Below are 14,031 nucleotides of genomic sequence, written 5' to 3'. Positions count from 1 at the left end.
ATACATTATTAATACTGAACTCAAATTTACTAATGAAATATACAAGTTATACTTCCTCTTACTTCCTTTTTAGGTTCAAGAGAAATATGATCAAGCAACTTGGAGCTGACTAAATGATGAAGTCAGCATTTTTAACTCACCTTATATGTGTTCTCATGTAAAAAAAAAATGTGCAATTATTTGTCATCAGTAAAAGGTTCTTGATCCATGCTGGAACACTGGTAGAATATAAATCATCTGAGCATTTAAAGTTCCAAGCTATATGATCATATTAACATGGATTTTAATTTTAATAATATTTTATTAATGCTCTGAGATTTTTTTACAATGTATTTTCATAACGTTTAATCCCTGTACCAACCCTTCTCATGTTCACCCTCTCCATCTTCATCTCCCTGCTTTGAGATTTGACCCTTGCTTTTTTTTTTGCTTTCCCGTGGCGTCCATTTTGTGCTGCCCAGTGTCTCTTGGTAGTGAGGCCTGTCCTAGAGTGTGTTTAACTTATCAAAGATCACATCATTCAGAAGCTTGATGCTCTCATAGCAGCTATCAAAATGCCAGGAGCCCCTCAACTGGTTGTGAGATTTGGTGCCCACCTTCCCTCACCCTATCAATACTGGGATCTGTCTGGCTTGATCTTACAAGGGTCTTAACGTAAGCGGCTATAATAGTTGTAAGTCCAACAGTCCCGAGGTGTCTGGAAACCGCTGTTTCCTAGAACCACCTATGATTTTTCACAATTTTTTGCCCCTTCCTGGACCACACAGATGCTGGAGCCTGGGGTGGGGGTAGATGTGATAGAGACGTTACATTTATGCTGAGCACTCCGCAGTCTGTTGCCTGGTTGAGGCCTCTGTGTTAGTTGCTTCTACTCTAAGGAGTTTCTCTGATCAGGGTTGAGAGATTAACTGATCAATGGGTATAGCAATAAACCTATCTTGTCCATTTAGCAGAATGTTAGTATTAGATTCTTCCCTAGGACCTATGACTTACCTAATACAGGTTCTTGTGTCAGGGATAGGTTCTCCTAATGGAGGAGACCGTATTCCAATCAGAAATTGGTTGGTTATTCCCATGAGTACTATGGTTGCACCAACAATGGGCATAGTTTGACAATCCAGTCATTATTATACCTTACGGAGTTCACTGCTAAGTGAAATCCATGACTACATTCTACTCTGGAAACGTGTTTTGCACCTTCCAGCACTGTGAAAGCTGGCTGGTATAGTTGAAGCTTCCAGGTTAGTGGAAGCTTGAACTTTCCATGTCGTGTGATTTGAGTATGTGGTATCTTCAGCAACAGCTTCTTACTGTCAAGTTCTGCAGGCAGTCAAGAATATTGGAGTAGCCTGTAAAGCTTGTGGGTCTGTGCCATTGACCAACAACTCCAAAAGAAGTAAATCATTATAAGTTTTATAATGATTTCATTTGCTAGCATATGGTGTCTTGCTGGGGTATTTGCCCACTGTAGGCTGACTCTATTAAAGCTCACATATATAAATCATATATTTATTAATATATTTTCTTCAATGAGTCCATAGGCTGCATTATATTCACAAGGAGATCTTCCTTCAAGAAAGTGGTAAGAATGACTAAGCAGCATAAGCAGCCTAAATGGCCTATAATAATTTTTTGATCAGAAAAAAATCCTCCCTCTGACTTTTATAAAACTGTTAGCATTTTATGTATCCAATTAAAAAAACAAGCCAGAACTATGTAAACAGAGAAATAGTTATTAAAATTACCTTAGATGACTGAGATACCTTAGAAAAAGAATATGAGTTAAGCAATCTGAGTTTTGTGGGGGGGAAGTGTTTGTCTGTTCATAGATAGGACTAAAATACTGCCTTGTCCAATATGGCTCCAGGGACAGACTTGACTGGGGCAGCAAGGGAATGAAGGAAAGATAATCAGACACATGCAGAAAAGCTGGGGTTGGATGGATTGGGCTCTCTGACGGAGAACCCATGGCACTGCAGAGGCTCAGTGTGTTCCTTATGTGCGACTGAACAGAGAGCCGGGGCTACTGAGTCTAACTGAACAAAGAGGTGGGGCATTAAAGACAGATAAACTGGGAGTCAGTGTTTCTGGTCTACAGCTGGATCAAAAAGGCAGGTTTGTCTTTTGTCTACTCTCCTAGGAGCAGCCCCTATGGGGAAGCAGCCTTCAGACAGTAAATATCCATGGGGAAGAAGATATGCTGGCTTTTCATTTTTTTTCTGCACACACTATCCACATTATCAACAGGGGGATCTGGGACCAGCAGAAGACTCTGCCATCTCTCTGAGCCACACCCTAAGAAGAAAGCTTTGCCATTATCCCACTGATTTGAGGTTGGCGTGGCCGTACCCATTGACAGCAACGCACATTCACTAAGGATTTCACTCATTCAGGGCTTTCTCCCCTCCGCACAAAATAATACATTCCGTAATGATATGGCTTTCATTTTAGTACTTTTTTTTTTTTTTTAACCAAAGAGTGGTGAGCAGAAAACAAGCATAAGATGTTTGGAGTAGGTTTAAAAGCATCTGGATTTTACACTGGAGAGGAAACTTTTTTCTCCCTTTCTGAAACAGCAGCTGAATAGACACCGACTTCAGTAAGTGTGGGGCATAAAGAAAATGATCACATTTTGATGGGCATGTGCAGATCCAGTATCGAGCCCACCGGAAACATTGTCATGTGTGTTGGAATTTTATAATTGTAAAGATTATTTGGAACCTTCCATTAAAGACTGGTACCCTTCTGACAAGATGAAAAAGAATACCTACTCAGGACTTAGAGTTTCAAGATATTTCTGAATCTAAAGCAGTCGATATTTGTATTCTGTCATTTTTTTTAAATACACTCTCTGCTGGGGACACTTTCTTATTTGAAACCTCAACATTTTTGCTGTGACAGTTTATTTGAGCTTACGGTTCCAGAGAGAGAGAGAGAGGGAGTCCATATTGGCAGGGAGGCAAAATAGCAGCAGGTGGCTACAGGGAACAATGATCACATCTTTAAGTAGGAGCACAGAGCAGAGAGACTGAACTGGAAGTGCAGTGAAGATTGACACCGCAAAGCTTTCCCATAGTGACACACTTCATCTAACAAGGCTCCACTGCCTAGAGGTTTTGTAATCTCCCCCAAACGGTACTTCCTATTATAGACCAAGCAGTCCAATACCTGAGCCTATGGGGGTCATTTCTCCTTCTAACCATACATAATTTAATGATCTAGATAAATGACTATTCATGCTCCCAAACAACTTGTAAATATCCAGGTTCCCACAGAGCATATTTTAGGATGTTACTTTGAGTAGCAGCACTATACCTTCTTACAATAGTCACTTGTTTAAATAAAAAAAAAAAAATACATGCCAATCTTAGGATCGCTAGTTTCTTTTTTTTTTAATTTATTACATATACAGTATTCTGCCTGCATGTGTGCTTGAGAACTAGAAGAGGGCACCAGTTCTCACTGTAGATGGTTATGAGCCACCATGTGGTTGCTGGGAATTGAACTCAGGACCTTTGGAAGAACAGCCGGTGTTCTTAACCTCTGAGCCATCTCTCCAGCCCAGGATCGCTAGTTTCATGAATGAAAGAAACACAATATACCAGGACACATGATTGAATGGGTTGCCCATAGCTTCCCACCAAGATATCTTGGTCTCTCGGTCCCTGTCAGTATATGTTTTCACTCACCTACATTGTTTTCATAAGAACAAGAGAAAGAAAAAAAGAAAGAAAGAAAGAGAGAGAGAGAGAAAGAAAGAGAGAAAGAAAGAAAGAAAGAAAGAAAGAAAGAAAGAAAGAAAGAAGAAAAGGGGGGAGGAAGGAAGGAAAAAAGGAAAGAAGAAAGAGAAAAAGAAAGGAAGGAAAGGAAGAGGAAGAGAAAAGACAAAAAGAAAGGAAAAAAGAAAAGAAACCCTTTTTCTTTTCCTTCGGCAATCTACCAACGTTCCTTTTGCCATCATGGGCCCTGCCCAGCGTGCTGTTACTGGCACTATAAGAACAAGCCTTAACCAAAGTCTCACTTCTGCCGGGATGTCCCTGATGTTAAGAGCCTCATCTTTGACTTGGGACAGAAGAAGGCAAAAGGTTATGAATTCCCGCTTTGTGGCCACATGGTGTCAGATGAATATGAACAACTCTCTTCTGAAGCACCAGAGGCTGCCTGTATTTGTGCCAACAAACACATGGTAAAGAGTTGTGGCACAGAAGAGAATGCAGCCACTTTTGACGAGAACTGATAGACTAAGATCAGAAAGGAGAGGAGAGTCTCCCCTATCAGTGGACTTGGGGAGTGGCATGCACGCAGAAATGGGAGGGAGGGTGGGATCGGGAGGGGAGGAGGGAGAAACTTATGGGGGATACAAAATGAATAAAGTGTAATTAATAAAAAAATTAATAAAAAAAAAACGTTGTGGCAAGGGTGGCTTTCATAGTCGAGTGAGACTCCACCCTTTCCACGTCATCTGAATGGAAAGGTGTTGTCCTGTGCTGGGGCTGCAGACAGGTATGCAGCAGTGCCTTTGGGAAGCCCCAGGGCACAATGGCCAGGGTTCACACTAGCCAGGTCATCATGTCCATCTGCAGCAAACTTCAGAATAAGGAGCATGTGATTGAGGCTCTGTGTAGAGCCAAGTTCAAGCTCCCTGGCCGCCAGAAGACCCACATCACAAAAAAGTGGTGTTGACCCGGTTTAATGCAGATGCATTTGAAGACATGGTGGCTGAGAAGTGGCTCATTCCTCATGGCTGTGGAGGCAAATATGGCCCAATCTTGGTGCCTTGGGCAAGTAGAGAGCCCTGCATTCCTGAGGGCTTCCACAGTGCTCTCCTGTAGCCTACCAAATCATTTCAGTAATAAATCTCACATCCGGTCAAAAAAAGAAAAAGAAAAAGAAAAAGAAAAAAAGTTTAGTCTCTGGAAGCAAGTTCTGTAGCTCAGCAACAGCCATCATTGCCTCACCAATAAAATGTGCCCAGTGCCATCTACCGCCTATATTTTCATAGACCGTAGTTTTCAAACTATTAACAACAACTCGCAGTGAGAAATTTATTATGTATCATGATCCAGTACATGCTCACTTACTTCCATGGTGAATTGTAAATAAATGAATTATAAAGGTCCAACCAGGAAAACAGAGGGAATTTAAGTCAGGAAAATGGTCACATTGATGATGAAAAACTTATAAAAATCCAATAAAGAAAGAGCTGAGCAGTAACAGCAAGAAATCATTATTCCTCCTAGACTGGGGAAACCAAGGGCTGAGGAAGAACTGATGGAGCTCAGCGGCCAGGCTATCCTAGGAGAATCTGAAACCATGGTGATCCTCAGAGTGATGATGGAGACATGGCCATTGCTAGAATGGTAAGGGCAAAGAAGGAGGGGGATAGCATCTCATGTCCTGACCTAAAATTTTACTTGACACAAGTGTTTATATCTTTAAGAATGCCATGAACTGTTTTGATGCATATGCGTATTGTGCAATGCTCAAATCAGGACAACCATATCTCCTCAAGTCATCACTCTGTGAAGTAAAAGCATTCCAAAAGCATTATTGTTGTTCTTAAAATTATCTACAGTCACTGTACTTATGCCAGAACTTATTTCCCTATCAAACTGAAACTTCATGCCTTGACCAGCCTTCCTCTACCTTCTCTCCATTTCTCCCAACCTTTAATAACTATTATTCTACTCTCAACTTTCATGATATTTAAATTTTTTTTTTAAATTCCAGATGTGAGTGACAACAAGTGGCTCCCTCTGCTTTCTCCCTTCCTCGTGTCCTCATGCAGGCCTGCCACTGGCCTGTAAGTAACTCTAGCCAGCCAGCTTGACCAGGGCTGACTGCAGCTGGCGCAGGAGCCTGGGAAGCAGAGCCCAAGAGGGCCAGTCTCCATTTGTTCCAAAGCTGAGCTGAGAAATGAGGCTTACCTCTGGGAACTGCAGTAACTAAAGAGCAGTTTCTTAAAATAGCACCTGTCCTTGCTAAGTGCAATGCCCTGTAGCCCTCTGCAGTTAGTATTTTCTCCTTCCTTCCTTCCTTCCTTCCTTCCTTCCTTCCTTCCTTCCTTCCTTCCTTCCTTCCTTCCTTCCTTCCCTTCCTTCCTTCCCTTCCTCCCTCCCTCCCTCCCTCCCTCCCTCCCTCCTTCCTTCCTTTCTTCCTTCCTTCCTTCTTCCTTCCTAACTTCAGTCTCAATATATCTTACCATGACTCATAAAGCATAATGAGTGGAAAAATACTTTTTAGAGCAATAAGGAAAACACATTTCAAGGACGTTTTACTTTCAGTTTTTGTTTTGTTTTGTTGTTTTTTTAAGGATAGGTGTCTTAGTTACTTTCTCATTGCTAGGATAAAATATTTTGACAAAAGCAGTTTAAGGGAGAACTTATTTTTGCTGACAGTTACACAGAGAAACAGTCTATCATGGCAGGAAGACACTGCAGCAGGCAGGGAAAGCATGGTGGCAGAACAGGAGGCTGGCTCATCACGCTGCCTCCACATTAAGAGAGCTGAGAGTGATGAATGCTTGATGAATGCTTGTGCTCAGTTCACTTTCTCTGTTTTTATATAGTCTAGGGTCCTAGCCAAGGGAATGGTGCCACCCATGGTAGACCAGGCTTTTCCACATAGGTTAATCTAATCAAGATCATTCCCCCACAGGCTTACCCAGACAGAGAGAGGTTCATTACCTAGGTGGTTCTAGATTTCATTAAGTTGGAAATGGAGGTTTACTATCAAAACAGGCTATTAAAATGCAGGTCTTGTGATCAGAAGTTTATGTACTATATTAAATGAATCTAACTAAAATAGAAGTTTCCAAAAGTTTCCATATATTTACTATCTTTTCTGGATCAAAAATGAATAGTGATGTCTGGCAATAAAACATACAAATCAAACAGCTCTTCTGCTGTCTTGTATGTTTGTATTTGTATGTGCACATATGTGCACAGGCATGTGGAGTCTAGCAGTTGATGTTGCCAACCCCAAAGCTGGAGTTATAAGTCCATGCCACCTTACCTGGCTTTACGTGTGGATACCAGGATCAAATTCAGGTCTTCATACTTTTGTGCCAAACACTTTACCAACTGAATTATCTCTCTAGCTCCTTTCATTATGCTTTAGTGCAAGCATCATGCCGCATACTATGCTAACAGTAGACTCTATAATGCTACCACCATCCCCTGCATGGGTGAGAATTTACACTATTAAGTTTTACAAGTCAACACTTCCAGGGCCAAGAGTTTAGTAAAGTTGGATGGGTTTGTGATTGTTGGGCATGGTCAAGAGTAGAGTGAGATAGTATTTGAACACTTTCAAAAATGAAATAAAAATATCTGGAAAATGTTTCCATCTAAGATCTCATCTATTAACATTGTGAATATTCTTCATCCAAGTTATGAATTTGTTAGCATTGATATACCTGTGTTGACACCTCATAAAATCTAGTCTCTGTCATTTATTGGGGTTCACTCTTGGTGATTTACTTTCTATGGACAATAGCTTAGATCTGCCATTACAATATTAGAACCAAGTATTTTCACTTTATAGTATTCTGCCTATTCATCCTTCCCCAGACTCCCAACACTGCCAATCCCTGATTTTTCTGTCTACATAATTTGCTGATCTTATAATATCACACAATAGAACCATATAATATGTGACATTTTAAGATGACCTTTTGTTGTTGTTTGCATTTGCTTTTCGAGACAGGGTTTCTCTGTGTAGCCTTGGTGATCCTGGACTCTCTTTGTAGACCAGGCTGGCCTCGAACTCATAACAATCCACCCACCTCTGCCCTCATGAGTGCTGGGATTAAAGGCATGCACCCCCATGCCCATCTAAGATTATCTTTTTAATTTAGTAATTTATAAGCAAATCTCCCGCTTGTCTTCTTTTGACTGGATAAGCTTCATTATTAGCATCAAACAGTCCTATGTATCAAAGGCCAACCTTGTTTCTTCCAAGTTTGGGCAGTTATGAATGACTATTATCAACATCTATATTCAGGTTCTTATGTGATCAGGGTTTTTTAGTCATTTGAATAGGTCCTCAGAAGTATGATTCCTAGATCACTTGGTAAAAATGTGTTCAGTTCTGTAAAAACACTCTCTCCTTCAAAGCTCATTGTGGCCATTGTGTCTGCCAGAAATGGATGAGCACTCTTTCTCTGTACCCTCATCAGCATTTTCCATTGTCCCTGATCTGGATTTTTGTCAGAACTAATACCTGACTATGTTAACTAGTATCTCACTGTGTTAATGTTCATTCTTCCAGTGACGTACTATGTAGGACACTCTTTCCTCTGCTGCTTCTGTGTGAAGTTCCCGAAGGTGTCGGGCCCATTTTTAAGTGGTGTGTGCTACAGTTTGAATGAGGGTCATCCATCACAGTTGCATGATTGGAGGCTTGGCTGTCAGCACAGTGCTGTCAGGAACTGAACTCCTTTAAAGAGGATCTGCTGAGTTCCTTCACTCGCAGAGGAGCCTGCGAGTGAAAGAATACTGGACTCATGCCTGATAGAAAACTGTAAATGCCTAAGTTTGTCTCCTGGGTTTGTTGCTTCTCATCTGGCAATGTGCTTTTTCCCCCCATGCATGTTCCTACCATTGCCACCCTCCAAGATGCCAAAAGGACCCTCACCAGAACTGAGCTGATACCAGTGCCATGCTCTTTGTGAGCTAAATAAACTTTTCTTCATAATTTATCCTGTCTTGGGAACTTCACTATAGTATCAACAACAGATGAATATAGGATATTCCTTTTTAAATTTGGTTGATTTTTTTTTTTTTTTGAGGCGGGATGTAATTCTTTAAGTAAGACTGGCTTGAAACTTCACTGACTTTCACTCAGAGTTCCTGCCTCAATCTGCTTATGGGATTATAGGCAAGAGCCACCATGCCTGACTACAGGCTTTCATTATTGTTGACATTTAAGAACTCTTTGTATATTTTTTCTCGTTTTGTAAGGCAGAGTCTCACTATGGATCTCTGGACAGCTTAAAGCTCTCTATAGAGAACCAAGCTGAACTTGCATTGCCCCTCCTGCCTCTGCCTCTGGCATGCTAGAACTACAGGTATATATTAAGAATTCCTGGCTATTTTTAATGATGGTTCTTTTTTAAGTTTTTAAAATTTTAATTTTATTTTTATTGATTACAGTTTATTCACTTTGTATCCCAGCTATAGCCTCCTCCCCCCCCAATTCCACCCTCCCTCCCTTGTCTTCTCCTAGGCCCCTCCCCCATTCCAATGATAAGGAGGTCCTCCTCCCCTTCCAATGATGGCTATTTTAAAAACTTTATTATCTATCTATTTATCTACCTATTTATTTATTATATGTTCACTTATTTGGTGTGTGTACATGTCACAGCCTAAGTGAAGGTCAGTGGTCAGCTTGTAAAAGTTGGTTCTCTCCTTCTATCCTGTGGGTTCCAGTGACAGAACTCAGGTCTAATTGAGTGAATTCTCCAGCTAAAATACTAGTTCTTCATCAGGTGGTGTCAAGCAGTTAGTAACTTTTTTTTTTTCCTTCTCTTGATATTGTTCTTTTCAAGATGGGACATTTTTTAATTTTAATGAAAACTAGCTTCCCAATCATTTCATGGGTTGTGCATTTCATGTTGACTCTAAACGTTCATGTTGTCTTATAGGAGTTTTATAGTTTTGTGTTTACATGTAGGTCTGTACTACATTTTGAGTTATTTTTTGTGAAGTGAGTAAATGCTCTATATTTAAATACCCCTCATTTCCTCTCTCCCTTTCTTCATTCTGTCCTTTCTTCTTTCATGTTGCTATCCAATTGGTCTAACAAGATTTGTTTGAAAACACTGTGTCTGTGTGTGTGTACTCATGTGCGAAGATCAAAGGTCAGAGGTCAATCTTAGGTGTTCTTCCAGAGCTGTTGGCTGTTGACCTTCTTTCTTTTTGAGTTTTTTATTTTTATTTTTATTTTATTTTATTTTTTACTGAGACCTGGGGCTTGTGGCTAGATTTACTGGCTACTAGAGCCCTAGAGATCCTCTTGTCTCTGCCTCTCCAGTGCTGAGGTTACAGTCCTCTGCCACCATTCCCACCTTTTTACGTGGATATTATGCATCAGGTTAGGTCATTGCTGAGCCATGACCCCAGCTTCAAAAGACCTTTAAAAATTTCAATGTTACCTTTGCTCCTGTGTCAAAGATCAGTTACTTATATTAACAAGAGTTCATTCTAGCCTTTCTTCTGTTTCTTTTGTTAGGGGAGAAAAAGTGGGTCTAGCCACTCAGGAACAAGTTCCATCTTCCTGGCAGGATCAAAAATGAGTTCATGTTCGCAGGCCCAGTTCCCAGGCCCTGGAACCTAGCTCCTGTACTGCTTCTTCAGGTGTTTCATGTTTCACTGTTAATCAGTAAAGGAACCAGTAAAGGATGTAAAAAGGGAAGTTGCCAGTATCCATTATCTAAACTAAGGCACACAAGTTGTAAACACACTGACTGTTTTGACTTAAAGCTTGCCCACTCCTTTGTTCCTTTATCATTCTAAAACTCTGGGCCAACGTCCAAGAGAAGACTGCAAAGAGCTGAGTCCTGAAACCTGGAAAGGCCCAGTCACACACATTTACTTCCTTGCTGTAAAAATATGTTTGTCCCTTGTGTCAAAATATGCTAGGTCAATACAACAGTCCACCCCTCTCCTGTTCTCATCCTTTAAAAATGTTGTACACTCTCCCTTCTGGGATGTGGTTCAGATCCCGAACTGGCCACCTCCCTGCATGTGCAGAAAATAAAGCTTGCGTTTTAAGCTTCTTTCTCTGAAGTGGGTTTTCTCACCTTCCACACTGAACCCAACACTTTGATCTCTTTGACTATTTTTTATTTTGCCTATACCACACTAGACTCATTACTATAGTTTTGCAGTGAGTCTTCTGGCTCTTTTTTTCCATTTTTTATTGACTATTTTGCATCTTTTGCCTCTCCATATAAAATTTAGTGTCTCGTAATCATCACCTACAAGATAATTTATCTGGATTCTGATTGAAATTACATTGAATTTATAGATAAAGTTGGAAGGACTGCTGTCTTGTTTTTGAACAGTTTCTCTGTTTAGTTCTTAATTTCTTTCAGAGTTTTATACTTCCCTTATGAATCTTATTTGTATTTCATTAGATTTACATATAACTATTCCATATTTTTAGTGATAACATAATACCATGACTTTAATGACTTTTGTATATTAATCTTGTTTCCTACAATCTTGCTTAATCGTTTTGATTCTACAAATATTTTTGTTAATTATTTCTGATCCTCTATGTAGATGATCATGGCCTCTTCAAACTGTCTCAATCTGTATACCTTCTATTTCCTTTTATTATCTTACTACATTGTGTGGGCTTTAAACTTTCAATTTCTTCTAAATTGTCACATTCTTTTTCTTTTTCCCTGAACAATGTCCACATTGCCCTCCTCCACTCTCATAGTAGTTGCATCTCCAGGATTTAAAAAGCTTTGCTATGGGGCTGGGGAGATAGTTTAGACACCAATATACTTTCCTTGTAAGCATGAGAATCCCAGAACCCATGTAAAACCTGCTTTTCGTGGCTTTACTTCGATCCTAGTACTAGGGAGATGGGGACAAGTAGATCCTTCAGGCTTATTGGCCAAGTAGCCTAGGCAGCTTGGTGAGTTTCAAGCTAAAGAGAGATTGTATTCAAACAAAATCAGCAAAAAGTGAACAGTGCTGAAGAACAACATCTAAAATTGTTCTTTGACCTACACACACACACACACACACACACACAAACACACTTTGCTGTATATCACAGATGATGCAATGCTACTAGTTATGTAATAGGGATTTGCTTGGAAAAACAAAAGCAAATTAATAATGAATGAAATAAACATCAGTATTTGCATATTTAGTTAATTTATATTTTAGGTAAATATGGACAAATCCACTCCATATGAGTTCAAAACTCCAAAATGTTCTTTGATAGCCCTGATGATGGCAGGAATCAGCAAGACAGCAAGGTGAACTTCCTATCACCAGGAAAGCATCCAGGTACATCACCTCCCTCTGGTGTTTGCTCTGCCCTCTTCTGGTAAGGTTCTACCCAGGAAGGACAAGTGATCTTGGTCCAGTCAAACCATGCGGGCCCGATTTATCTTCATTTAAAAATAATTGGGCTAAATAATTCATAAGGTTCCTGTCCTGTTAAACTCTGTTTCCTCATCGACAGATTTATGACAATGTTCTAATGGCACCCAACACAAACCATCATTGTATTGCAAAGAGAGATAGGTGGAAGGCATACATCACAGCGCTCATGCAGACAAAACACTCAATCCATGAATCTACTCAACGAATTAACTACTGTTAACTGTTAATTAGAAGTTAATTAACTTCTTCAACTCTATAAAGCAGTTTTTTTTCTATATCTCAGAATTCTCCTAGTTGATAAGGTACTTATTGATACTGACTGGTCTTCTCTCTTAATGGGTCTTAACACTCCTTTTTCTCAAATTATATTGTTTCTTTCACAGATCTCGACCATATTCCCCTCTTCTGAACTTTCTTGGGGAAATCCTCATGATCCAAGCCTTCTCACTTTAAGATTTACTTTCATTTTATGTGACAAGTGTTTTGCTTGTATTTTTGTTTGTGTGCCATGTGCAAGTATTGGCCTGTAGAGGACAGCAAATGGCAGTGGATCCCCTGGAACTAGAGTTACAGGCTATTGTGAACCACTAGGTGGGTGCTCGGACTCAAACCTAGGTCCTCTGCAAAAGCAGCAAATGTTCATAACTGCTGAGCCATCTCTCCAGCCCTAAGTTTTAGGCCCTCATGCTCAGCCCTTCTTGCTTTGTATACGGTTTCAGAATTCTTGGCCATTCCAGGGCTCACAACACAGTCGGTAAAAACTTTATTCCTCTTTAAAATTTCATGTCTGACCCTGTGGGTAATGGCTCCTGAGCCACCATATTTGAGAGGCTTGCTTTCATTTTACCATGCCTAAAGCACCATCTACCATTTTATCTAAAATCGATGCCTTCTTCAAACACCTCTTTTGCCGTCAATAATTTATATCATTTGCACAGCATTTTATATTGACAATCTATGGCCATATTACAAAAAAAATCTGATTAATGGGGCAAGTCACCTGTCATTCCACCAGCCCCATCCATTACTATAAGTATTTATTTGTTTTCTTTCCTCACTGCATGTGTCAAGCACCAAATGTGCTCACGATTTCCAGTGTGAGTTGGATCTTGCTTGTGGTCCTGAGTATTCCATGAGGATTTTCCACATGGAACGCCCTCACAATAGATTATTGTGTTACTGTTCAGTTTCCAGTAAGTGCTATCCAGTTCAGCTGGCATTTTAAGCTGACTGCAGTCAGATTCCCAGCACTGACTTACACATTTTCCACAGTGTTCTATCAGGAGCATCAAGGGATTCTTTGGTGTGCTAAAAAATGAAGCCCAGCTTCTTATTGAGCACTAGAGGCCATTTTCAAGGAGGAGTCCATTCTTTCCCACCTCTCCTCTTACTTCAGAAACTTTTTAAATGCAGGACATTCTAATGATAACTCCCTGCACAATCAAAGTGGTGACTTCCTCAGTATCTGCATTCACAACAGTCTACCTGTCTCTAATTCCCACTTTCCCTCCTACACTTCCTTAACCCAGGGCTTTCCTTTACCTTCCCAAGCCAACCTACCCATTGTGGTTATTCTGCTCTTGTGTGTGTGTACATATCTATGTGTAATTTATTTATTTGTAATAAATAATAAGTAATATTTAGTTATCGTGTTATGGCTCACACACATGTTGAAGCCAAAGAACAATTTTTTTTTATTTTTTTGGTAAAATTCTCTTTTACTATTGGGTTCTGAGGATTGAATTTGGCTCATCAACCTTGACAGCAAAAGACTTTTAACTGCTGAGCCATCTCATAGGTCCTCTGCTGTCCTTTTAATGATTTCCCACTCGTAACCACTTAGTTAACAACCACCAGAACCATATCTTGGTCCTCAGTGCATCCTCAAAGATCAACACAA

Source organism: Meriones unguiculatus, chromosome 1 (genome assembly GCF_030254825.1).
Source record: "Meriones unguiculatus strain TT.TT164.6M chromosome 1, Bangor_MerUng_6.1, whole genome shotgun sequence".
Taxonomy (NCBI): domain Eukaryota; kingdom Metazoa; phylum Chordata; class Mammalia; order Rodentia; family Muridae; genus Meriones; species Meriones unguiculatus.
The sequence above is the reverse complement of the archived record's forward strand: the minus strand, read 5'-3'. Positions refer to the sequence as shown.